Here is a 27,760-nt window from a genome sequence, read left to right as displayed (position 1 = left end):
ATTCAACCATTCTTTCACTCACTTTCTTTCTCCTCTCTCTCTCTCTCTGTGTCTCTGTTTCTCTGCCTGTGTGACTCTGTCTCTCTCTCTCTCTCTGTGTCTCTGTCTGTCTCTGCCTCTCTGTCTCTCTGTCTCTCTCTCTGTCTCTCTCCGGCTCCCTCTCTCTCTCTCTCTCTCTCTCTCTCACACACACACACACACACACACACACACAGGCCCTTACATTCATTTTAAGGAGCAACCTCGCCACCTTGTGGCTTTTATAAACATTCACTATAAAGCAAAACTTGAATTTCCAGACACAGAAAAGCAAAACTGTGAGGAAAAGAAACCAATGGGAAAAGATTTCTCCTTTTAATATTTGCCCTGAATACCAGATGATTTGGCCTTCCTGCTCCTGGCTTCCCTCATCTTTCTTCTTAATTATGTCTCACTGTTCTCCTGAACCTAGGAGCGCTTCTAAAGCAGGAGCCCCCACTGTTTCTGTAACTCCTATGACACCTCCCACGGTGCTCCTTCTGAGGAGGTTAACCTTCTGAAGGCCAAACAGCCCTTCAACAAACTGGCGAGAAGCTATGAACTCTCCCCAAAGAAAATATCTCAACATATTTCGAACCCCATTCATGAATGCACCCCCGGTGAAGAGGCAGGTCAAAGACCCCCCACTGCTTGTTATCTGTCCACTCCAGGCCCACGGCATCTCCATTATCAGCATAACTCTCCTGAGAGGGAGCAGTTCAAGGACAGCTAGGAGGCTTCCAAGCATCTGAGAGCTCCAGCATGGGGCTTTGGTTTCACAACAAAAAGAAAAGAAGGAACAAAATAAAGCATCTGTCAACTACACTGTATCCGTAGCCTCCTCTGGTCTCCCTCCCTCATGTTTGCCTCTTGTGATCACAGTGACCCTTCTAAAATCTAAATCAGAATGTACTACCTTCCTGCCTAATGCTTTCTAGGGGCTTTCCAAGTCCCCTAGAGTAGATCCAAACTCTTTATCCTTTTGTCTTTGTCATTGACTGCTCTCTAAACAAATCTCATCAATTTTCCCACTGCCCTCTACCTTGAGTCCTGATGGTCTTCTTACTTTCTCTGAATACACCCACAGCTATTTCCATCCTGGAGACTCTGCTACCTAAAATGTTTTTTCTTCCAATTTCACAGGACTGGCTGCTACTGATTATGTGATCCTGCACACACCTCTTCAAAGAGCCCTTCCCTAACCACCCAGTCTAAAATAGACTTCCAGGAACTCCCTAGCATTTTATCATATTTTCATTCTCTCTGATAAGATAGTACTTATCACCATCTGGAATTTAATTTTTTTAAATGAATATATGTCTCTTCCCTGGAACATTAGCTTTGACAGAGGTATATGTTCTCAGCAATATCTTCAGCACCTAGAATGTCTTCCAGTATCTCAGTAAATGTGTTAAACAAACGAATGGGGGTGCCTGGGTGGCTTAGTGGGTTAAGCCACTGCCTTTGGCTCAGGTCATGATCTCTAGGTCCTGCGATCACCCCACGTCGGGCTCCCTGCTCAGCAGAGAGTCTGTTTCGCCCTCTCCCTCCATCTTTCCCCCTGCTTGTGCCCTCTCGCTCTCTCGCTCTCTCGTTCTCAAATAAATAAATAAAATCCTTTTTAAAATAAAAAATGAATGAATATAAACAAATCAGCTAGGGAAATGGAAAGAAGACTTACCTTACTACTGGCCATAAGACAAAGATTAAACTGTACTTCCTCTAATAATACCTGAAATAACCTGTCTGGGGTTTGGGGGCAAGAGCAATAAAGGAAGGTCCAGGCAACTAAATTTCCCAGGTTCAACCAAAAATGTCCCTAAGAGTCCATATATATTTGGTGCCCTCTCATATCCTCAGTGTTCTCGCTAATAAATTTCATCCATACCATGGTCCCAAACAAGATACTGGCAACACCCTGTCTAGAATAATAATGACTATTTATCAAGTTATTATGTATTAGACACTGAAAGACATTTCTCCAGTACATCACTTAATTCACATAAAAACCTTATGAGTTAGGTACCATTATCTGCTATATACAACTATGAAACCTGAGGCTTAGAAGAGTTAAGCGACCTGTCCAAGGTCACAAAGACAGGAAGTAGCAGAGCTTAGATCCTAACTCAAGTCTGAATCCTTATACATAAACATGTCTGCTTGTGTGCGTAAAGACATCTCCATCAAAAAATCCAAGGTACCACAAGCTTAAAGATGCCCTAAACAGAAAGTATCATCGCACCTCAGTCACCCTCACAGGCCATGGAGCCAGACTGTTCCTTCTGCCACATTCACTTCACTGAACTAACTTTACCCACACATTTGCACAATCCAGAAACCTAAGAGTCATCCTGGACTCTTTTCTTTCAGCTCCTGACCATACCCAATTGGTCACGAATTCCAGCTAAACAACTCTCAGATCCATCAAAGCTCTTATGCTCTGCAATAGCTTATTTACTGGTCCCCCTGCCTTAGTTTATTGTTTATGTGACTACAACAGTCTTTCAAATATGTAATTCTGATTTTAAGTCATGTCCCTTATTAAATTCTTACTAAGTTGCATACAGGATACGAGATAAAAATTTCTTACTTAGGAGAACAGACTGAAGGAAAAAAAAAAAAGGAAGAGGACAGACTGAGCCTTTTGTGACCTGGCCCCTAACTAGCCTACACATCTTATCTCCTGTCATTCTTCCAAAACAACTCATGCTCTCCAAACATGCAGGGCTCTTTCATTCCTCTGGGCCTCTGTGCGTGCCATTTTACCTGCGACCCTCCCACCTCCCCCATCCATCTAGTAAAGATAATCCTCCTCAAGATACAGGTTTAGTTGATAATGGACTATTATGGACAATAAAGAAGGAAGCTTCAAAGAGGACAACTATATATCCTGTTAATGAATTAAATACAAAACAGGAGTTAATGTTTAAAGTTAATACCATGCTATTAGCTAGAAGGCTAATACTACTGCTCCAGCAGCTATAGAAACTCCAACAATAGATTATTTAACTGAAAGAAGATCAGAAGGCAAGAAAATATTTTACAATAAAGAAGGTGATCCTTCAAAATGTATATAAATACAGCTGACCTTGAACAGCACAGGTTTGAACCAGGCAGGTCCATTTACATGCAGATTTTTTCCAATAAATACAGCATAGTACCATAAATATATTTACTCTTTCTTATGATTTTCTTAATAAATTTTTTTCTCTAATTAATTTATGAATACAGCATATAATACACACAAAATATGTGCTAATTGATTATTTTTGTTATTGTAAGGGTTCTAGTCAACAGTGGGTTATTAGTAGTTAAGTTTTGGGGGAGTCAAAACTTATATGCAGATTTTCAACTGCATGGGGTTCAATACCTCTAACCCCCACATTTCTAGGTCCACTGGATCTGAACTTTGTTTCTTTCTTTGCTCATTTTCTCATTTATAAAGTGTTTCCCAATGAAAATGATAGATTATGATCTACTAATGGACTTTATTTATTTATTTATTTATTTATTTATTTATTTATTTTCTCATCTGTCCCTGGAAAAGGCCTAAAACCAAAGACTAACCCAATGGCAATGAGCATTCCTACTACCCAGACTGTGGTCTCTAAATGCCATTTCCTACTAAAAGGAACTAGGATTCCATGGAGAAATGGTCGATTCCAGGATGGGGGAGGAAACATACAAAATTCACCTAGAATATCAGGTTATACCAGGATCAAGGAAGTGATCAAAGACTACTGGTCATGTCACAAAAATGCAGATGTCAACCTGAAAAGGCCCACTATGGCCAAAGATGAGATCATTTTGAGTATGAATAAAAATAATAGCTGCAACAGACTGAAACACATCAAATATGTGAAATTCTGAGAATCTATAATCATTATTTTTTTAAATCATCAGTCACCTTTGGAGGACAATAGGAAATAAATTCATTATTATGACAACTGGTAAATAAAGGGAATTTACATATATCTTGTCTTTACTAATTAAATACTAATCAAATAGTTGATGAGAGGATATCGATTTACAGAAATTTTCCAACCAACGTTTGAAGAAGCAATGGCAGAATTAGGATGTTATCATTTCATAATTCCTAAGGGATTTATTTATAGATCTAATCATCATCAATGGCTTCTAACATCACAAAAAGAGCAACAGCCAGCCGTTATGTGCCTCCTAGTAGAAATACACATCACCTTCTATGAAATAAAACCAAAAAAATCAAACCGAAATCTGAGCAAGCCTACAGATGTCAGTTTTTAAAGAAGAACAACAACAACGAAATTAAACATATGGGAATGTAATCAGCAAAAATCAAACAACTCAACAAGACAAACTGTTTTTGAAAGAAATAAGTTGCAAGAAAAAAAGAGATTGAGGAGGAACTATATAAAATAAAGATTTCAGAAACATATCAATCAGTTGCAGTGACTAGACTTCATTTGGATCCCAATTCAGAATAACAAACTGTAGGGATGCCTGGGTGGCTCAGTGGTTGAGCATCAGGTTGTGATCCGGGGCCATGGGATTGAGTCCCACATTGGGCTCCCCGTAGGGAGCCTGCTTCTCCCTCTGCCTATGTCTCTGCCTCTCGTGAATAAATAAATAAAATCTTAAGAAAAAAACTGTAAATAGAAAGAAGAGAACGGGGAAAATTTGAACAACTGCATATTTAATGATGGCAAGGAATTATAGTCATTTTTTTATTTACACGTGACATTGTGTGTTGATGCTTTAAAATGACCCCTTTTCTTTCGGATATATTCTGTAATATTTAGAAATGAGATGATATAAAATCTGAGATTTTCCTTTAAATAACAGGGGAGGAGAATATGTGATTTTAGACAAAATAAGATGGGTCGTGAAGTGATTTATGTGTACCTCAAGAACCATTATACTACTCTCTCTACCTCCATGTAACTTTAAATTTTTCTATATTAAATGTCAAAAAACAAAATTCAAATGATATGAAAATTTCATTTTGTACATCTAAAAATACACCAAGGAATATTAGTGCTGAAGGGTCGGGGGCAAAATTTCTTGCAGATTCTTCAAAGAATTCTTTACAGATGTGAAAGCTGAGTTCTACAGAAGTTAAGTGACTTGTCTAAAGTCACAAAGCCAATCATTAGCAAAACTAGACCAAACACTCAAGATTTCAGTTTCCCAGTCAGGTTCTCCCTCATCTGAACAGGAGAGTTTTATTCTATTCTGAAGAATCTTCTTAGCCACTTTCTATTTTAGACAATTAATTCAATAATAATAGTTAATATGTAAAGAGCACATGCTGTGTGCTGGGAACTGTGTTGGTGCTTTGTATGTGTAACTTCATTGCATTCTCACAAAAATTACATGATGTATTTTAATTACTATTGAGGAAAATGAAATTTTGAGAGACTAAGTGCCTCACCCAAGGTCACACAGCTACTTACCATGATTCTGTAAGTAATCATCAAACTGTGGACACTCATTACTGTGTAACCACTCTTACAAAATATTTCCATGAGCATCAATGGTTCATACATTGTTCAAAGACCAAAAATGTAATATATTAATCATTAGGTTTGCTATCTCCATAACCTTTGAAATTAGACCCCTCACTCTATATCACAAAGAGGTAGTAAAACTGGTTGACTAATTGTATACCACCTAAAGCATCTGAAATATAATACTAATAAGCATATGTTCCTAGTCAGAAAGGGTAAATAAATTTGTAAGTTAAACAATATTCTGCAATGTGGCAAAAGCATACTAAGCAAAATACAAAATAAAAAAACTTTACACCATTATCTGTCTTTTTTTTTTTTTTTTTTTTTAAATTTTTATTTATTTATGATAGTCACAGAGAGAGAGAGAGAGGCAGAGACACAGGCAGAGGGAGAAGCAGGCTCCATGCACCGGGAGCCCGACGTGGGATTCGATCCTGGGTCTCCAGGATCGCGCCCTGGGCCAAAGGCAGGCGCCAAACCGCTGCGCCACCCAGGGATCCCCATTATCTGTCTTTATCACAGAATTATCACTTTGTTTTACAAAATCCAATTTGATGATATTAATATACAAAAGTATTATTGTTTAAGAATTGTTTCTTCTGCATTAGTTTCATTTTCCCCAACTAGTTAACATAACAATAAGCACACAGTAAGCACTTAATGAACATTTGTCATCTGACTGATGCATATTTTTGTATTTTATAGTATTTCATGTATGCTTATGATATTCTTCACATAAACTATCAAAATAAATGTTTTTATAGGATTGACAGGAGTTAGGGATAATAGAGTATCATGGTCTTGTCTTTAATACGCACAATATTTTGGGGCATCTGTGTGGCTCAGTCGGTTAAGCGCCTGCTTTGGCTCAGGTCATGATCCCATGGTCCTGGGAATACGTCCCGCATGGGGTTCCTTGTTTAGCGAGGAGTTTGCTCTTCCCTCTCACTCTGCCTGCCACTCTGCCTACTTGTGCTCTCTCTCTGTCAAATAGGTGAATAAAATCTTTTTTTAAATAAAAGATACATACATGTATATATTATATATACACACATACACACACGCACAATGTTTTTTATAGAAAAGTGATTAAAACTCTTCAATATTTCCATCATACAACTGGAATCTACAATTTCAAAGACTTTCATGATCATGTCAATGCATCCTGCTAAAAGTGAATTTAAGTACACTACAGTCGTGAACATACACACACACACACACACACACAAACACACACAAATTATCCTAAATCCCAGAAGACTTATTCAAGTAGAGAAGGAAAAACACAATCAAACCAAACTTATATAATGAAAATAAATTGTAGAATTTGTCCTGAAATTAAGAATTCAAATATATTTTCAGGGGATCTATTCTAAAGAAATTCTATTAGCAGTTATATCTATATCCCAAGAGTCAACATTTTCTATAAGACAAATGCAGCTCACATTCTGACAAATGCCCCATAAAATCATCAAAGAAAAAACAGAATTACTATTGCTATATGGTTTTCATTTTCAGGTACAAAAATCAAATTTTAAAATGTCAGAAATATAAAACATACTCTGTGAGTAGAAAAGAAAATAAAAATTCAGCCAGACTCTCACATAAAACCAATTCCCTATAGCTAGATTCCCACACCCCAAATAGCAGCACTACGTCAGACTGTGAAAGAACATTCTAGGCAAAGAACATAAAAATGTTCAGTACTGACCTCTTTTGAGAGACTAAACATCATCTCAAATGAAATCCAGATAAATGGATAACTCAACTGAGTAACAAATTAACAAGAATCACCTTTAGCCTTCTTTCATTGCCAAGGGAAAAATATTCAATTAAGTACAGTCTACATCTTTATTTAATAGAGATCAATGAAACAAAAGATAGCAAATAAAATCCAGTAATCCTTGAACTGCCCAAAGTTGGGAGAAATTAAAAGTTTTTCTGCAGACTTCTGTAATGTTTCCTAAACAAGTAAATACATAGTACTATGTATGTGTATACAACGAATCCAAAAGCAAGGAAGAACAAGAGATCAGAAAAAAAAAAAAAAAAAAAAAAAACAAGAGATCAGGAGCATATACTATGTAATGGTGCTGCTGAAAATAATCACATGTAGAATAAACTGATAGAAGCTTTAAAAAAGTTTGCAGTTATGAGCACATCTAGTGCTCAGACCTTGGTTTTTAAATATCATTCTCCATTCAATGGAACCAAGGTTCCTTGGAAAGAAATGGTCAATTCTGGGACTAGGACAGAGGAGGAGAGGGGACTCAAAACAGGATAACCTAGAACCTAAACCTAGAATATTTCAGGACAAAAATTTAGAAAGTCTTCAAAGAAAGGTGAGGACATATTAAAAGGACACACGGAACATCCTGAAGGTATTCCCACTGCCTGAATCTGGGGCTATTTAAGCAACAAAATAAATAATGATAATCCTAATTAAAGGATTGTCTGAATAAAATGTGAATACAAGAGTCAACACTGATATAAATAAAGGAAAAGGGAAACTCTTCTCTGGTGTAGAAAGGGACACTTTTGAACCTCTTATCGGGTTCATAAAAAGTATAGATAGGGCAGCCAGGGTGGCTCAGTGGTTTAGCGTCACCTTCAGCCCAGGGCGCAATCCTGGAGACCCGGGATCAAGTCCCACGTCGGGCTCCCTGCATGGAGCCTGCTTCTCCCTCTGCCTGTGTCTCTGCCTCTCTCTGTGTGTGTGTCTCTCATGAATAAATAAATAAAATATTTTTTAAAATATAGATAATTAGATAGATAGATAGATAGATAGATAGATAGACAGATAGATACAGAAAGAAGGATAAAACAAAAGCATTTGTATATCCAAGTCCATGGGAAAATAAACCTATAAGTAATGAGTGCTCACACACACCTGAACACCACTGAACCTGCCCCTGTGTATGAGGAAGGAGAGGAAGCTAAAGAGGTAGAGGAGGAGGGGAAGGTGGGAGCAGCAAAGGAGGAACAGCTACCATTTCCTGAGCACTTCCTTGTAATAACCCTATACTAACCCTTATAATAACCCTTTCTTAGAATAACCCTGAAATTTACAGATGAGAAAGTTATACTTGAGAAGGTTAAGTAACTTACCCAAAGCCACATAAGTAGTAAATGACAGAGCCAACATTTTAACCCAGTCCACCATGGAGGCGATGACGCCCCCTGCTCTCTTTGCCCTGCTTTGATCCAGTAGTTCCACCTTTATCTGTGTTAGGCTTCTACAGAAGATATTTGAAGAAAAGGCTAAAGAACTCTAAAACACTCTATTACACTATTCTCCCTCCCAGTATTCCTAGACATCTCCCTAAACCTGAAATGACAGTATCACTTGTGAAGAACAAGACCAAGGTGGTAGAGAGGTCAGGACAAGCTAGACCCACTGCCTTAAAGCAAAACTCCGGGCAGGAAAAGAACATCCACCACGGTGCTCAAACCCCAAACAGGAACCTGGAGAGTCATTTCATTTCTAGTAAATCAGTTACAGCATTTTATTCTAGTATTGATTCGATAAGTATCTACTGAACACCTACAAATGTGTAAACGTTACTTTCAAGAAAACATGTAGCATTTAAGAAAAACCCTTGGTGTCCGATCATAACAGAATCCAAATCCATGTAGCTTCCCCATTTGCTAAGCATAGTTTCTAACACATCCATGGTTGGGCAAATGCTGGAAGGGGTGGAGGAAAATGAGAAGAGGTACGGTCAGTAGGAAATGTCTTACTATCGTGGTGATCTAGACTTGGCAGGGATTAAAAGCCTACTTGTTTCAGAGAGTAGTTTAATGGCTTCTTCAAAGACCTCCCCTACTCCATCAGTGGGGGGTCTCTCACTTCCAGGGTCTCTTTACCCTGAAGAATCTCTCTCTTTCCCAGCTAATCACTTACGTTCCCTCCTCAGCCCCAGACATTATCAGTACACCACCAGCTTCCTTCTTCTACCCTCTTGGACAGGATCTAAAGCAATAACACAGTGTTTTTCTCTTTCTCACTCTAATCCACAGGAAATATTGGTAAGACCACAGTGGCTCCCAAACCACAGGCCTCCAGACATCCTCTGTCTCCCTAAATATCTCAGGCATGAATCACATATCAATCCACTTATCTACCAAGCTCCAGGGAACAAACACCAAATCCTCCCAGAGGTCCCATTCAAGGTCCTTTCCTTTGGTTTAAGATTATGAAATTGCAGAACTACTTCTTTTGAAAGTAGTGTTTGAAAGTAAGTGTTGGATTAAAAGTTCTTTTTAATTTAAAAATGATCATGGAAATGCACCAAATATTATCATAATACATATTATCTCAGAGTGGTGGCATTGTAACTCATAATTATTTTCTTTTTATGGTCCTCTATTTTCAGAATTTCCCACAGTAAACATTTATCACTTTTGTGACTGACAAAAAGCAACAGTAAATATTTTAATTAAAGAAAAACACAGATAATATAAATAGCTGGCTTATTCTACAATCAGATGTCTAATGAACAATAGTTTCAAAGTATACCTCCCAACATTAAAGAAAAGCTGCTTATTTTTTTTTCTAAGTGCATGGCAAATGTCAAGAGATCTAACCATACTCATATCTATGGTATTTCCACCAATGGTCAAGACATTGACTCAAAAAAAAAAAAAAAAATTGCCCAGTTACTGTATCCCTACTACGAAACTATGGTTTCATGTCAATAAACTTATCTTCCTCATTATTTGAGCTAAACTCATATTAGTAAGAATTACATTTTCTTTCAAGAATCCAAACAAAGGCAAAAGAAGAGGATTCCAAACATTCTGTGTCATGGGGGAGTCGGCCCAGGTTCAACATTTTTCTGTGGATAATCCAAAAATAAATAATTCAGAATTTACCATGCTGGAATAAGAAACCAAGGTGAGCCTAACATTGTTTTGTAGGAAATAGGTATTTCTATTTATTTATGGAACTGTGCCAGGAATAGAACACTTCCCAATTTTTATGAGAAATTACTGCATAGAAAGTATTCTGTATTGCAGCCCTCAGTTAAATGTCCTTGATGAAGTGATTAGAGACTTTCAGATTTTGTCATCTCCACATGCAACTTCGATTAAGCAGTTTAGTTCCTTCCTCCATCATCACTCAGGGACTATCACTTGGCCTGATGGTCCGATAGCCTGAAAGTACTTGGTAACAGACTTATCACAAAATTGTGAACCGAAGCCAAGTTTCCTTCTGACACAGTCAAGCTCCAAAGCCAGCTTTATGTTTTTAATTAATACTATCTTTGCACCAGATGTAAATAAATATGTGCAACACTCTGGGAATATCATTAGAGCCAGATGAAATATCAGGGTTCTTCTAACTTCTGAGTTAACAGGGCAGCAGACATCCAGGCCAGTAGGCTTTCTCTCAACATCCCATCAAAATACCTATGGAGACATATAGTAAAGATCAAAACTGGGGGTGGGGGAAAGAAAGAAAAACTTTGAAGAGAAGATAACATCACGAACAACGTTTAGCGGAGAATTTCCACTAAAAGCATCACTGGTACAAAGGATTAAGAAGCACATTCTTGAGTGATATATCACATGCGTCCTATTCTGAACCAGAAACATACAGCCACCTTCAAATAAATGGGGGGAAAAGGGGGTTTTTTTTCCCCACATGTTCCTATGCTAACAAAAACCAGCCAGAGATTAGGGTAGACCTTCTTGTCTTTACAAGGTCCTAATTAATTAATTGATACTTTTTATGAGGCAGTAAACAAAAGAATTAGAATTCTAAGCGGAAAAGTTTGGTCAAAGGGATTTTTTTTAACAAGGTCCCTTTTAATTTCTACATTAAGGTATTATCTGCAATGGTTTCTTTCAGTCCTTTGCAGATAAGGACTTTTTAATTCTTTACTTTTGTTTTATTGTGTCTGCTTAATGTTTGCTTTAAACATGCAAACAGCAGTCACCACCCCTACAACCAACATGCCTGGTGTAGAGAGGTTTACCCTTGGAAAATCTCCACAGAAATGACCTGGTCCCTCTGCCTCTCAAAGAGACTAGGGGCCCCGATGCATATAACTGAGATGAATGATCATCCAATGACAATTAATGAACAGCATCCAGTTATAAACCTTTTTTTGTTTGTTTGGAATACTGGAAGCCAGGTCCTGCATAGGACCATCTAATACTTCTATCTAATAGAAATATTACTACCACAAAGTAGCACATATGCATAGTTCCCTGAAGAGTAAAATAAGCATTTTCTCCTTTCATCCTTTTCTTTTAAATTGTGTGAACTGTCCTCTTGGAATGAAACTCCCTAAGCATGTACGACCAACTCAAGGAACACTAGTGACAGTTTTTCAAGTCTACCTTTTTCCAGAAGGATTATCACATAGCAAGTGGCCAAATATCTCTGTCGACAACTGCAAGATTTTCCAAGAGTACTCTGATACAGTCCATAATTCTAGAATCCATATACTGCATATCTATAAAAAAAAAAAAAAAAACACGAAAGATTTCCAGAACTAGAATTTGGGTCTTCCATCAGTCCCATTCACTTTTCTGTTTCTATAACCAATCAAATTCCTACGAAATCTTAGCACAAAACAGAAATTTCATAAGGATTGGTAGATGGACAGGACACTGGGATGCTTTGATACCTGAGCAAAAGCTGTGTGAGCAGGAGTGAAAACAAGAATAAATCTGGAAGCAATCTAGGATTGGGAAGTTGGCTGGGTATACAGTGGAGGAGACTACACATGGGATCTGTGGCCCTAGCTTAATCAAACTATTAGGTAACAAAAGCAAGAGACTAAAAAACCTCAATGCAGCAAATCTCTAGCTAAATTCAGACATGGATTCTATAAACAATCAGCCACGCAACGTAGTGTTGAGAGAGGAGAGACACGAGCATTCAAGTGGAAGAGCGCTCCACCAGGAATATCCTGGCATGTGGCCTCCCAGCTGCTCTGTCATTATTCTCTCCTTCTTACAGAAAGAGGGTACAAATAAATTACAACACCCTTCTGAAGCAAGTTTAGCCAGCTTGTCCCATCATGCTTCATTTTTTTTTAGTTTAAGTACAATTGACACACAATGTTATATTAGTTTCAGGTGTACAACACAGTGACTTGACAATCTGTACATTACTCAGTACTCACCAGGTCAAGGGTAGTCACCATCTGTCACCATCCAACATAATTAAAATATTATTATGTTCCCTATACCATGCTTTTCATTTCTGTGAGTTAGTGTTTTATAACTGGAAGTCTGTATCTCTTAATCCTTTTCATCTATTTCACCTATACCCGACCCACCTCCCTTCATGCTTTCTTGCAACTAAAAAAAAAAGAAAAGTATTTTAAAACATTTTTGTTACTAAAACAAGAAAGCAGAACGGGCCTTTCCTATCGATAGAAATTTTAAGTAAATCTCATTTTTTACCATAATCTCTGTCCTACTAAAGGTTATTATAGCCAGCTCTTTCCTAAAAGGTTTGGCCAGTGGGTTGCAGTCTCCTCCACTTACTAATAGAGAAAGAGCTGTTCCAAAATGCAGAGCCATTTATAACATAAAAGCTCCAAACCCTCAGCTATCTCTAAATAGTCTTTGCATCTGATGAGAAGAAATCAATGGCACACAAAACTCTTCGACTAGTTATTGTTTGTTGGCATCCTAAAAGTTCTGCATCATTGTAGTTAAAAACATCAGCATATAACATAGCCCAGAAAAAGGGAGACATCTCTAATTTTGATTGACCCTAAAATATCTGCCCATGCTAGAAACTTTGGGTATCTTTCTCAGTCCTTTATCTTGTTCCCCACATCATCTAGGCCTATTGACCCCTGAATTATCTCTTAGATGTACACATTCCCTCATCTCCATGCAACCTTTCTATTTTAAGTCTCCACGTAGACCAAAATATGCCTTTTGAAGAACATCACTGTAACCTCAATCTCGACTCCCCCTCCACAGTTCTGACATACTAGGAGGCATAGTTCAGGTTTCCAGGCACAGATAGTGAGCCCAGGCATCAAAATTTCTCTCTCCCCATTCTAACAGAAATAACAAAAGAACTACAAAAACAGGGAAAATCTGTGTCTGTGGCCTCCAAATTATTAGGAACTTCTGTTAGATACAATTCAAATGGGATTAGGTTGCACACAGGAGTGTTCTCAAGTGTAGATATGTAACTCACCCTTGTAAGCTTCATTTCCTCACAGGAAAGCAACAGTAAAGAGTATGTAGTGGTAAAGGTAGACCAGCAAGACTGCCTGGTTCAAAGTCTAGCTCCACTGCTTACTAGTAGAGCGAATCTGGGCAAGTCACTGGACCAGCAGAGCAATCCTGGGCAAGTCACTGGACCAGTAGAGCAATCCTGGGCAAGTCACTTAACCAGTGGAGCAGTGCTGAACAAGTCACTAGACCAGCAGAGCAATCCTGGACAAGTCACTGGACTAGCAGAGAGACCCTGGACAAGTCCCTGAACCTCACTGTGCCTCAGTTCTCTCTCTCTCTCTCTCTCTCTGTCTCTCTCTCTGTCTCTCTCTCTCTCTTTTTTTAAGATTTTATTTACTTATTCATGAGAGACACAGAGAGACATGAGAGAGAGAGAGAGGCAGAGACACAGGCAGAGGGAGAAGCAGGCTCCATGCAGGGAGCCTGACGTGGGACTTGATCCTGGGTCTCCAGGATCACACCCTGGGCTGAAGGCGGCGCTAAACCGCTGCACCGCCAGGGCTGCCCAGTTCTCTCTCTTAAAAATTATGAATAACAGAAGTGACTTCATGGGGTTGTTGTAAAAATTGTATCAGCTAATATGTATACAGTGACAAACAGTACTTAACATTCTGTATGCTCAATAATTGCTATTATTATCCCACTACAATGTAAACTCCATGAGGGCAGGAATTTTTCTCTGTTTTGTTCATTGCCAAGTTTCCAGGGATAGAAAGGCCTCGAAGGAGGGAGAAGGGTCATGGGAGAATGTTTGCACTATACCAGTAAGTGTTTCCCCAACAGATGTGACTTGGAATGAACTTTTCAGAAGGAGAAGGCATATATCTTAAGAGTCAATAACAAAATGGTTCTGTTTGGTTCAAACAGTGCTGTTTCATGTTCTCACCAGGCCACTTACTACATGGAATCAGCTTAAAATTTTGTAAAAATGGAGGTAATATCCATCCACCTCACAAAACTACCTTGAGATGATATATATTAAAAAAACACTTAGTTGCAGGACTAAGGCAAAGAAAATACAGGATGAGCATGTCCTGGTACCAGAAAGTAATGTTTAAAAAAAGGGAGGAGAAGGTGGAAAAGCTGGAGGAGAGGGAGAGACAGGAAGGAGAGAGAGAGCAACAGAGAGGAAAAGATAGGAAAGATGGAGACATGTCGGAAAGACACAGAATTCAATCTGAAAGTGCAACCCATAGCAAAAGCTGGACACATTTTAGCAGCAAAATAACAATAGCAACTGACTATAGACAAATGAATGAGGCATATATGCATTGGTCCATGCTGACTTGAATGAGTAAACAAATAAATGAGGAAGAATGGACAAATCTTCCTTTCAGAATAATCACAAGTATCTGTAGATACTACCTCCCTGCCCCCAGAAGGTATAGTTTAATTCCCCTTTGCTTGAGAGTACGCTGAGCTTAGTGACTAGCTTCCCAAGAACACAGTATGGAAAGGGAAAAGTAGGGACGCCTGGGTGGCTCAGTGGTTGAGCAACTGCCTTTGGCCAAAGTCCTGATCCTGGGATCACAGGAGCCTGCTTCTCCCTCTGCCTGTGTCTCTGCCTCTCTCTCTGCATCCCTCATGAATAAATAAATAAAATCTTCAAAAAAAAAAAAAAGGAAAGGGAAAAGCAGTGAATTTATAATGAAAAGATGGCAGACACCATCCTAACCAGGTGATCAAAGTTGACATACATCATCAGTAATGGGTCACGTAGATATTGTGTACTCTGACATGATGCCACGACAAGGGCATTTCACCTCTGTGCTGTGCTTCCCCAAAAGCCCATCACCCCAGTTTCATCATATGAAAACATCAGATAAACCCAAAGGGAGGGATGTTCTATGAAACATCTAACAAGCCCTCTTTGAAAGTGTCAAGGACCTAAAAACAAAGCCTGAGGACTATGAGAGATTGGAGAACTTTAAGGAAACATAGAAACTATACGCAATGCAATATACTGGAATGGATTCCCGGACAGAAAAAAAAGACCTGAGTGGAATAATTGGTAAAATCTGAATGAAGTCTGGAGTTTAAAATATCATATCAATGTTAATTTCTTAATTTTGGCAAATGTATCATTGTTATATGAGATGTTAGCATTAGAGAAAGTTGGGCAAAGACCATATACGAACTCTCTGCACTATCTCTGCTCCTTTCCTGTCCATCTAAAAGTATGCCAAAAACGAATTTTTAAAGGATTTATCATATCCTTAACACACAGCACCAGTAAGTGTTAGAAAATATACAGAGCACCTAAGATGGAGAGAAAAAAGGGCTGGAGCCCAGTGGTCTGGAACAGATTGGCTCCAGCTTGGGCAGAATCCCTAGAGGCTTTCTCTTGGTAGATCACATTTGGTGGAAACCAGTGAGCCTCAGAAGCAACAGAACATAGGGACGGCCAGACAGGGCAGCAGGACTGGAAAGCTTCAGGCAACGGCTCAGATTATATGTGACAAAAATCACTGTCCTCTCTCCTGTCCTCCTCCCCCTGCTACCTCCACTAACTTCTAAGGTTATCAACCCTAGCTGCACATTTGAATTACCTGGTGAACATCTAATATATATATATATGCCAGGTCTCGCCCTACCCTCCCTGAGATTCTGACTGAATGGGGTGAAGCCTGGCATCAGTTTTTAAATGATTTCAGGTAATGCTAATGTGCACCCAGGGTTAAGAACTGCTCTCTTAGGGACACCTGGGTGGCTCGGCTCAGGTCATGATCCCAGGGTCCTGGGATCGAGTGCCCCATCGGGCTCCCCGCAGGGATCCTGCTTCTCCCTCTGCCTGTGTCTCTGCTGCTCTGTGTGTGTCTCTCATAAATAAATAAATAAAATCTTAAAAAAAAAAAAAAAAAAAAAGAATGCCAGTGTGATGGGTTCAGTGAGCACTGTGGTCAGGAATATACAAAAGATGAGGCCATAGATATAGGTAGGGTCCTACAGCCCACAATGAGGGGTTTGGATCCTGATCCATGTGCAATGGGAAGGTTTTTGAGGGAGCCATGTGAGGGTGTAAAGCAGGAAAGTAACATGATCTTTGCAGTCACTCTGCTGCTGTTAGGAGGACAAAGGAGCAGAAGCAGGGACAAGTAGGGACACTACTGAAACTTTCTGGGCTGAGATGAGGTAGCTTAGACAGCCTGAAAATCTGAATTTGCATTTATCTGAAAGCCAACCAGTGAAATGCATCATAGCTAAATCAAAAACAATCTATGAACTAAAAGGCATTTCTCTTTTTTTTTTAAGTTTTTTATTTATTTATTTTAGAGAGAGAAAGAGACCGCATGAGCAGGGGGAGAGGCAGAGGGGAGAGGGTGAAGCAGACTCCCCACTAAGCAGAGAGGCCAATGTGGGGCTAAATCCCAGGACCCTGAGATCATGACCTGAGGCAAAGGCAGACGCATAACTGACTGAACCACCCAGGTGCCCCTAAAAGATATTTCAATTCAAGGTCAAACCAGCACTATAAGAGATCTAATAATCTTCTAAGGTTTTAGGACTTTATTATATAGGACCTAAAGCACAGGCTATTTTTCAAAACAAAGACAGCAGCAGAGGGTTGGCTAATATTCTCACAGATATATGTTTTCTTTGAGAATATTGAATTTTGTATTTTTCAATTCAATAACAACCACCCCAAAAAATAATTAACACCAACATGTTCTAGTCATCTAATTGACAACTTCATAACTAAGCACTAAGCATGATATAAGTGTTTACAGCCAAGTTTGTTCCAAATGAAATCCAAATGTCATGGTGCACTGTTCAAAACAAGATGTTGCAGGAATTTCAAAGAAGGAAAACACTGGGAAAATGGCACCTGCATAGCTGCATTAAGTACCATATTCCTTCTGTGAGTAGATGAACAACACAGATCTTAACTTTGTGCCAACTTATGACTGTGCAGTAGCAAGTGAGTGTGGAGACAAAACCACAAAGGACTTTTACCATCACCAATGCCAGCAATCAGTGCAAACGTCCATAACGCCTCATTGCTAACCTCAGGTTTGCTCTAATATAATTTTCAGTTCATATAAGTAATACATATACCTAGTTTATTCTTTTTAAGATTTTATTTATTTGAGAGGGGGAGTGAGAGAGAGAGAGAGTACACGAGTGCTGGGGAGAAGCAGACTCCCCACTGAGAAGGGAGCCTGACTCAGGACTCAATCCTAGGACCCCAGGATCATGATCTAAGCCCAATTAAGACACTTAACCCACTGAGCCACCCAGGCATCCCTGCTCTGTTGAACCTCAGGTCTTCCTTCACTACTACTGAATTATTAATTTAATTGTTATCTAATTATTACTATTCCCCTATTTTGATGGAAAACATCCTTCAGTAGCTTCCAGAGAAAATATGCAAAGAAGTAAAACTCCTGAATTTGAGTAAAACTTACATATCTGAAAATCTTTATTCTACTCTTAATACTTGATTTTTCTGGGTGTGGAATTCAACGTTAAATACCATTTTACATTAAAATGTGGAAGGTTTCCTTCCAGTAGATCAAGATAATTAATTGTATTATCCAAATCTTCCAAATTATTAATGATTTTTTTGGGGGGGGGGCTCTTTGTCTTATCAATTACTGAAAAAGATGTATTAAAACCTTCAACTATTGGGACGCCTGGTGGCTCAGCGGTTGGGCACCTGCCTTCGGTTCAGGTTATGATCCTGGGATCCGGGGTCAAGTCCCACATCGGGCTCCCTGCAAGGAGCCTGTTTCTCCCTCTACCTGTGTCTCTGCCTCTCTCTCAGTCTGTGTCTCTCATGAAAAAATAAATAAATCTTTAAAAAATAAAATAAAATAAAATCTTCAACTACAGGGGAGGCCTGTGTGGCTAAGGTCATGATCCCAGGGTCCTAGAACTGAGCCCGACTCAGAGTTGGGCTCCCTGCTTAGTGGGGAGTCTGCTTCTCCCTCTTCCTCTGCTGCTCCCCCTGACTAGGCTCTCTTGCACTGTCTCTCTCAAATAAATAATCTTTTTAAATCTTTTTAAAAATATCTTCAACTGTAACTTGTGAATTTATGTTTTTCCTTATAGTTTTGTCAATTCCTATGTATTACGAGGCCATATCATTTGCGGTATATATCTTTAGAACTATCAAACTTCTCATGAATTATCTTAAAAACCATGTGAATCATAAGCCATAAATCTTTATCAAGTATCCTTTATTTTAAGAAGGCTTTCTAAAAAAAAAAAAGAAAAAAAAAAAAAGAAGGCTTTCTGCTTTAAAATCTATTGTTTAGTATTAACACAGCTTCACCAGCTTTTTTTAATGTTTATGTGCTACATTATTTTCCAGCTTTTTGTTCTCAACTTTTCTAAATTACTTTGTTTTACATGTGTCTCATAAGTGGGGCACCTGGCCAGCTCAGTCAGTAGGGCATATGGCTCCTGATCTTCAGGTCGTGAGTTCAAGCTCCACCCTAGGTGTGGAGCCTACTTTAAAAAAAGAAAAAAAAAAAAAAAAGAGGTATGTCTCATAAGCAACATTTAGTTCAAGTGTGTTTTTTAAATTAGGTCTGACAATCCTTGATATTAGCTGAGTATGTTAATCTATTTATATTGAAAGCAATTGTAGAGCAGCACCACATCTAAGACAGCGGCCAGCAGGAGGCTGATGAAAGAGCTTAAAGAAATCTGCAATGTAGAATGAAAAACTTGGGTAACATCCAGGTCGATGAAGCTAATATATTTACTTGGCAAGAGCTTACTGTTCCTGACAAACCTCCATACAATAAGGGGGCCCTCATCATCAAAATCAACTTTCCAACAGGGTACCCATTCAAACCACCCAACATCATGTAGAACAAAGATCATCCCAACAATGATGAAAGGGGGCAGGTCTGTCCGGTAATTAGTGCTGAAAACTGGAAGCCAGCAACCAAAATGAACCAAGTAATTCAGTCTCTCGTAGCACTGCTGAACGACCCCCAGCCCGAGCACCCACTGCAGGTTGGCCTCACTGAAGAATACTTTAAGGACTGTGAAAAATTCTGTAAGAATGCTGAAGAGTCTACAGAAAATATGAGAAGCCACCGACCCCAGCGAGTGTATGTGGGGAGCCCCAAGCAGTGCACTCAGACATCCACCAAAGCAGGACTCTGGAAAACTAACAGGTACCGCTGCCGGGTGTTTGCTCAGGGGAGTTAGTCATTTTCTACTCTTTTCTTAATCAGAAGTAGTCTAGGGAAGGATTTAAAAGTCAAGATGTTCTAGTTCTGCTTTTTGTTTTAAAAATCACTTCTTCAATCTACTTTGAAAGAATGGTGTTTCTTTTCTGGTCCAAATTGATCCAAAATCTTCAATTTACATTTAGCCCTAAAGGTTAAAAAAATAAAGGGGGGGAAAAGGTTGTGGTTCCCTTTCTTCCTCGGCCCCTGCAAATTCTCACTTTCTTGCATTTGGTCTATCTTTCACTCATACACTTCCCCAGACCCTTCTCTGCAAAGGAGAAGAGACAGCTCCTAGCCATTCTGGTAGCTTCTCTGCTCCCTTTCGCACTGCCCAGTGTAGGAATTGGTTCAAACTGTTCTGGCTCCAACTTATAATGTCCTTTTTAAAAAATGTAAAAACAGGGACATCTGGGTGGCTAACTGTCTTGAGTGTCTGTCTTCTACTCAAGGCACGATCCTGGGGTCTTGGGATGGAGTTCCCCATCGGGCTCCCCGACACAGAGCCTGCTTCTCCCTCTGCCTGTGTCTCTCCCTCTCTGTGTCTCTCATGAATAAATAAATAAAATCTTTTTTAAAAATGTAAAAACAAGAAAACCATCACTCACCACCCCCACCACCTCCCACTCACCACCAAAAAAAAACAAAAAACAAGAACCAAAAACCAAAAGCCATGAAAAAGGAGACCCGGTTCTTACGTAAAACTCTGGCTGGTGTTACAATAACATTGGCTAAGTGAGGCAAACCCTAATGCCTGTGTGCCCCACTGACCTCTCACCTGACCTGGCCTGCTTGGGGGAAACCCAGGCCTGCAGCGACCCCAGGGGATGGCCTACCCATCAGAAGATGCTGTGCACTTGTGCGAGGAATTTCTCGCCAGAGAGGCTCCTGAGAGCAAAGGTTGACACTGCTCCCTGCAGGCACTGTAGGAGATGGGCTGGTCATTGCAGACAACGCCGACATCAGAATGTCCATGTGAAATACCGGGTTCACCTGTCATCTGAATGTGCCACAGAGCTGGCTGTCCCAGGTCCCCAGGGTAGTGCAGAACAGCCCCACCACGACCCTCCCTCGGCACAGTCTGACCCTGTGCGGGGCTAGAACCTGCTGCAATTGGTGGGCCTTGGCCATAGCCTACACCAGCCTGGGGTTGCCGGCGCCCTGGGGTCCCTTCCTTCAGAGTAGCCCATCAGCCCAGGAACAAGAAGGTCTTCCCCTCTCCCTCTGGACTCACAGCCTCTGCAGAGGTAAGCACCACTTGAAGTTCACTCAGTAATATGCTTTACATGTGTTTTATATACTGTTTTGAGTACCTTTTTTCATAGAAATAAAAATTGACCTTAGAATTTATCATCAGAAAAAGAAAAAAAAGAAATAACTGTATCTTCTACTTGAGTTTAAGTCCTCTCTCATCTCCTAATGTGCTTTCTATCTATCCCAACTGTTCCAATATGGGGTTTTTTTGGTCTCTCCTCTCTTTTCTTGGATAGATTGCAGATCTGTTGTCATTCTTTATCCCCTGCATTAGTTTAGAAGTTATGCCTTCTTATCTATTTTTTTAGTTGTCTTTTATATTTTCTTATCCTAGAAAATGTAATATTGATCCTTGGAATTATCTTTACCTCTATCCTTCCTCCTCCTGAATATACAAACATGAGAACACTCTTACTCCCTCCTGACTTATTTGCTATTGTCATGTACATGTGTATGTGTTATACATACTATATATTAATGTATATGTATATGCTTACATGTTTTTAATACCCATGCATTATGCTTTATAGAGTCAGGGTTTATTTAGATTTAGCCATCTAGGATCATTTTTCTTTTGAAGAATTGCCTTAAGAGGCCTAATGGCTTCTTTTTGGTATGAGTTTGCTACTAAAGAATTCTCTCAGTGTACTGTTGGAAACGTCTTTGTCTTCATCATTTTTGAAGAATATTTTCATGATTAGAGAATGTATAATTGACAGTTATTTTATATCAGCCCCTTGAAAGATATTTGTCCACTATTCCCTACCTTCCAATGTTGCTATTAAGCCAACTGTCAAACAACTCCCATTCCTTTGACAATAATCTGTCTTCCCCCTTCCCTTTAGCTAATATTCTCTATTATTGACTTTGTATAGTTTTGCTCTGATATGCCTCATTGAGGATTTCTTCCCTATTTGTCCTGCTTCAGTTTACAGTGACCCTTCTCAATCCACACACTCACTTTATTTCTTCATCTGAAGCTGGTTTCAGAGGATGACACAAGACTCAAAAGTTGAGCCACTAAATGAAAGGGCCTGTGTCCTAGGATGATTATATCAGTGCAAAGCCCCTTCTAACTCATACCATCCATAACACAAGAAAGAAATAAACTATTGGACAGCCACATGTAGGAGAATGAAACTGGACCATTTTCTTACACCATACACAAAAATAAACTCAAAATGGATGAAAGACCTAAATGTAAGACAGGAATCCATCAAAATCCTAGAGGAGAATAGAGTCAGGAATCTCTTTGACCTAGGCCACAGCAACTTCTTGCTACACACATCTCCAAAGGCAAGGGAAACAAAAGCAAAAATGAACTATTGGGACTTCATCAAGATAAATAGCTTCTGCACAACAAAGGAAACCAAAAGACAATCTACAGAATGATAGAAGATATTTGCAAATGTCTCATCAGATAAAGGGTTAGTACCCAAGATCTATAAAGAATTTCTCAAACTCAATAACCCAAAAGACAAATAATCCAGTCAAGAAATGGACAGAAGATATGAGCAGACATTTCTCCAAAGAAGACATATAAATGGCCAACAGACTATTGAAAAAAGGCTCAATATCACTCGGCATCAGGGAAATACAGATTAAGATACCACTTCACACCAGTCAGAATGGCTAAAATTAAGTCAGGAAACAACAGATGTTGGTGAGGATGTGAAGAGAGGGAACCTTCTTACACTACTAATGAAAATGCAAGCTGGTACAGTCACTCTGGAAAACAGTATGGACGTTCTTCAAAAAGTGAAAAATAGAGCTACCCTATGACCCAGCAATTGTACTACCAGGTATTTATCCAAAGGATTAAAATGTAGTGATCCAAAGGGGCACCTGCACCCCAATATTCATAGCAGCACTACCCATAATAGCCAAACTGTGAAAAGGTCCCAGATGTCCACTGACAGATGAATGGATAAAGAAGATGTGGTGTATATATACAATGGAATATTACTCAGCCATCAAAAAAGAGAAATCTTACCATTCGCAATGATGTAACTAGAGGGTATTATGCTAAGCAAAATAAGTCAATCAGAGACAGACAATTATCAAAGAATTTCACTTGTATATTGAATTTAAGAAACAACAGAGGAGCAGAGGGGAAAGGAGGAAAAAATAAAATAAGACGTAATCAGAGGGAGAGGCAAACCATAAGACTATTGATTACAGGAAACAAACTGAGGGTTGCTGGAAGGGAGGTGGGTTGGGGGAATGGGGTGACTGGGAGATGGGCACTAAGGACAGCACTGATGTAATGAGCACTAGGTATTGTATGCAACTGATGAATCAATGAACTCTAGCTTTGAAACTAATAATACACTATATGTTAATTAATTTAATTTAAATAAAATAAAATTTATAATTAATTAATTAAAAGAAAGAAAGAAACTATTATTAAGTCATTGAGATTTGGGACTTACTAGAGCAGTTTACCTACCTACCCTTACCAATATAGTATCCTTCCAGCTGCTCAGGCAAAAAACTTAGGAGTCATCCTTGATTCCTTTCTTTCTCCTGCATTCCATATCTGATCCTTCAACGAATTCTGTCCATTCTAACTTGAAAGTAAGTCCAGAATCTGACCACTTCCACTACTATCCTCCTGGTCCAAAGCCATCAGCCTCTCACACGCGGCTCCTTCTTAATTGGTCTCCTTAACGCTTTCTTTCAAGCACAGATCAGATTATATCATTTCTCTGCTCAAAAATTTCCCCAGGCTTGGTATCTCACTTGGAGTAGAAGCCAAAGTTCTCAACGCTGCCCACAAGGCCCAACCACCTCCAATCGCCAACCACTTCTCTAAACTAAACTTCATTAATTGCCTACTCACTCTGATCCAGTCATACTACCTCCTCAAGGTTCATGAACAAGGCAAGCTCACTTCTACTTAAAGACTTCTGCCCTTACTAATCTCTGCTTAGAATGTTCTTTTTCCAGACATGAGTTTATATGATGCATTCCTTCTCTTCCTTCAGGCCGTTGTTCCACTGGCCTCCCCCGAATCTACAGGGCCTTACCTAACCCCCTCATTCCCACTGATGGTTTTCAAAGAATACTTCAGTTTTTTTAACTTATCATAATGGTTAAGAAAGCTGGAAATCTGAAAGACTGCATGAGCAAAGACCCCACTGACACAACTTAGACTGTGACTTAGAAAGAAATAAACCTTGAGTGTATAATGTCATCGAGATTTTGGAGTTGTTTATTGCAGCAGTTTTCTATTTTAAAAAGTTGAGGTAATTTATTAGTGTTAAGGATTGAGTCTTGGCATCAGACTGGTGATTTTGGACAAGACTCTAGGCCTCAGCTTCATCACTGAAATAAAAATAATTAGTATACCATATTAACTTTTATGAAGACTAAATGAGGTAATGCATGTAAAGTTTGGATCACATAGTAAGATTCAATAAACATGAGCTATCATTAGTTAAGGTAGAGATTCTTGAAATCACAGAGGTATACATTTGATGGTTAATTTACGTATCAATTTGGGCTAAGGGATGCACAGATAGTTGGTAAAACATTATTCCTGGGTACATCTGTGAGGGTGTCTCAGGAAAAAAAGAGCATTTGAATCAGTGGTCTGAGTAAAGATCACCCTCACCAATGTGGATAAGCATCACCCAATCTGTTGAGGGCCTGAATAGAACAAACAGGTAGAGGAAAGACAAATGCTCTTCCGCTCTCTCTGCTTGAACTAAGCCATCTGTCTTCTCCTGCCCTCAAATATGCGCACTGCTGGTTCTCAGACTTTCTCAGACCAGGATTTCTGCCATGGCTCCTCCCCACTCCATACTCAGACCTTTGGATTTGGACAGAATTACACCACCGGCTTTCCTGGATCTCCATTTGCAGAGAGTGGATGCAAATGATCCAAATATCGATCCCATGACTCTGAGATCATGATCTGAGCTGAAATCAAGAGTCAGATACTTAACTGATTGAGCCAACCATGCCCCCCTGTTTGAATTATTGCTGCATGCTAGTATTGGGAGCACAAAGGAAAAAGACCAAGTAGTTCTATCAAAGTGATCACAGACTCATACTTGAGGGGAGAAGAAAATCAGATAAAGAATTATATTATATGGCTTGGCATGGAGTAGATACAACATTTACTTTGCTGAATGAATGAATGAATATGCATACACATTTAGATGGATGAATACAATCTAATAAATATTAAAATCAAGAGTATAAAGGGGGCTATAAGATTACAAGGTCAAAAATGTCCTCTGCATAGTATCTGACACTGATCATTTTACCTTCCCCTTGAAATTCTCTCTTCTCATGGCCCCTAGTATTGAACTTATGTTCATTTTTCATTTGTCCCAGATCCCAGAATGGCTCGAGCTAGATAAATGAAGTCATCTCAATTTCTTTCTTTTTCCTTTCTTTTGGTCACTCAATTCATCTGCTAAATCCTTCTTTGATCCACATTCCCTCTACTCTATCCCCACTGCTTCTGCTTTGTTTAGTATGTTTCTCCCATTATTTTACTATAATTAGTGAACTGCTGTCAAGATATGCTCTCGTTCAATGCAATTCTCTACCTACAGTTAATTATCTTCCTAAAATGGATTTGACCAGGTCATTTCCCTGTTTAAATTCCCTGATGATTTCCTATTAATAACAGGATAGAGACTAAGCTTGTAAATCTGGCATCTAAAGTCCTCTGTGTGGCCTTAATCTACTTTTTAAGCTTCATTCATCTCTACCTCAGGCTTTATCCACACAGGCCTCTGCACTGTTCTTTGAACACACCATGTCAGTTGTGTCTCAATTCCTTTGCCAAATCGATCCTACTGCCCAAAATGTCTTTTACCTCCATTCCCTGCCTGGGGGGAAGAAAAAAAACTAATCATATTTCTTTTTTGTTTAAAGATTTTATTTATTTATCCATGAGAGACACAGAGAGAGAGGCAGAGACACAGGCAGAGGGAGAAGTAGGCTCCCTGCAGGGAGCCTGATGTGGGACTCAATCCCAGGACCTCGAGATCACGACTTGAGCCAAGGACAGACACTCAACCACTGAGTCAGCCACCCACCCAAGTATCCCAACTAATCATATTTCAAAAGCCAACTTAATTATGACCTCTGTTGTTAAGACTTCACTAGTATCCCACCACCACCATGGAGTTAGCTGACCCCTATTCTGTATTCATAGCACTTCTGTCCATTCCTTAAATTGATCTGTAACTACCGGGTTCCATATGAACTATCTCCTTTCCCAGGTGCTATTGGCTGCCCATGTGTCCTACTAATCTTTATGCTCCTGATACCTATCAAAGTATCTGTAGAGGAGCCACGTTTGGGCAAACAGGCTTGAGCAATGGAATGTAGAAAGGGCCCATGGTGACCACCTGGCTGAAGACAGGCAGGCCCGTCAGGTGACCTACCTCAAAATATCCATAGGCCCTAATTAACCAATGGGCTACTACTTACAACTAAGCACAGCTCCCAAAAAAGGGAAGATGCCACATGTCGCCATACTTCCTCATCTTCTCCCTTTTAAAGCAGCCCCAACCCACTGCCTTGTGGCAGACAACCTCTCGACTCTGCTGTCCTGCCTGTTGCTTTCTTGAGGTGTATTCAATAAACTTCTATCTCCTTTGTTCTGCCTTGGTGAATCCTTTCACTGCCTGTGCCACCAGCTTCCATCTGATTGTTGCCCCACATCTGGGGGGCCCCTTCTGAGCAAGACACTCTATTTAGGCAGCACAGTATCAACATCAATAAATATTTTCTTGAATGGATAGCTATTCCATCACCTCAATATAGGTTCCACAAAATCTTTTTTTTTTTTGTACTTAGAGAAGATGCCTCATTTGTATTCTTTTTAAATTCCTCTCCGGGTGGTTCAGCGGTTGAGCGTCTGCCTTTGGCTCAGGGCATGATCCCAGAGTCCCAGGATCAAGTCCCACATCAGGTTCCCTGCATGGAGCCTGCTTCTCCTTCTGCCTATGTCTCTGTCTCTCTCTCTCTCTGTGTATCTCATGAGTAAATAAATAAAATCTTTAAGAAAAATAAATAAATAAAAAATAAAATAAAAAATAATTCTGGCTCATATAACAAAGCAAAAAATAACTGTATCTTAATACAGTATATAATGAAGTGATCACAGAAAGCAGCATTGAGCCAGAGAATATGGGAAATGTGAGAATGTGAGGATTAACATATTTAGTTCAGCCTCTGCCCTGAGAAATGGTAGCTGGAGAGCAGTTTCCTGCCAGTTTTGAATATGATTGTCCACATACTAGAGCTGAGGGTATGTGGAAGGGAAATGTCTGGAGTTCTGTGGAGGAGGGGGAGTAGAAGACTTAGGTCTGAGAATAACACTGCACATTAAGATTGTATCACTTTTATGGATTCCATTTGCACTTTTATTTAATCCTTATAATAACATTGCTAGGGAGGCACCAGCATCAATGTTCCTATACTATAGTCAGAAAAGAGAGATTAAAATAGATTAAAAACTTGACAAAAGTTATACAACCAATAATGGTAGAACTGGGACTTCACCCCGGGTACTGAGCCTTTCCTCTCCATTATGTAGTCTCATGAAAAATAGTTCCAGGTATGACT

General features: G+C 39.4%; 1 protein-coding gene and 1 pseudogene across 2 annotated transcripts in view; one reads left to right on the top strand and one right to left on the bottom strand.

Moving 5' to 3' along the window:
• Positions 1 to 27,760, bottom strand: part of SUGCT (succinyl-CoA:glutarate-CoA transferase) — a 712,850-nt gene that overhangs the window by 628,627 nt on the left and 56,463 nt on the right. The window lies entirely within an intron of this gene.
• LOC144293133 (ubiquitin-conjugating enzyme E2 L3 pseudogene) lies at positions 17,595 to 19,892 on the top strand (annotated as a pseudogene).

Source organism: Canis aureus, chromosome 21 (assembly GCF_053574225.1).
Source record: "Canis aureus isolate CA01 chromosome 21, VMU_Caureus_v.1.0, whole genome shotgun sequence".
Classification (NCBI taxonomy): Eukaryota; Metazoa; Chordata; class Mammalia; order Carnivora; family Canidae; genus Canis; species Canis aureus.
Note: the sequence above shows the minus strand (reverse complement) of the source record. Positions and strands in the feature narration are given on the sequence as shown.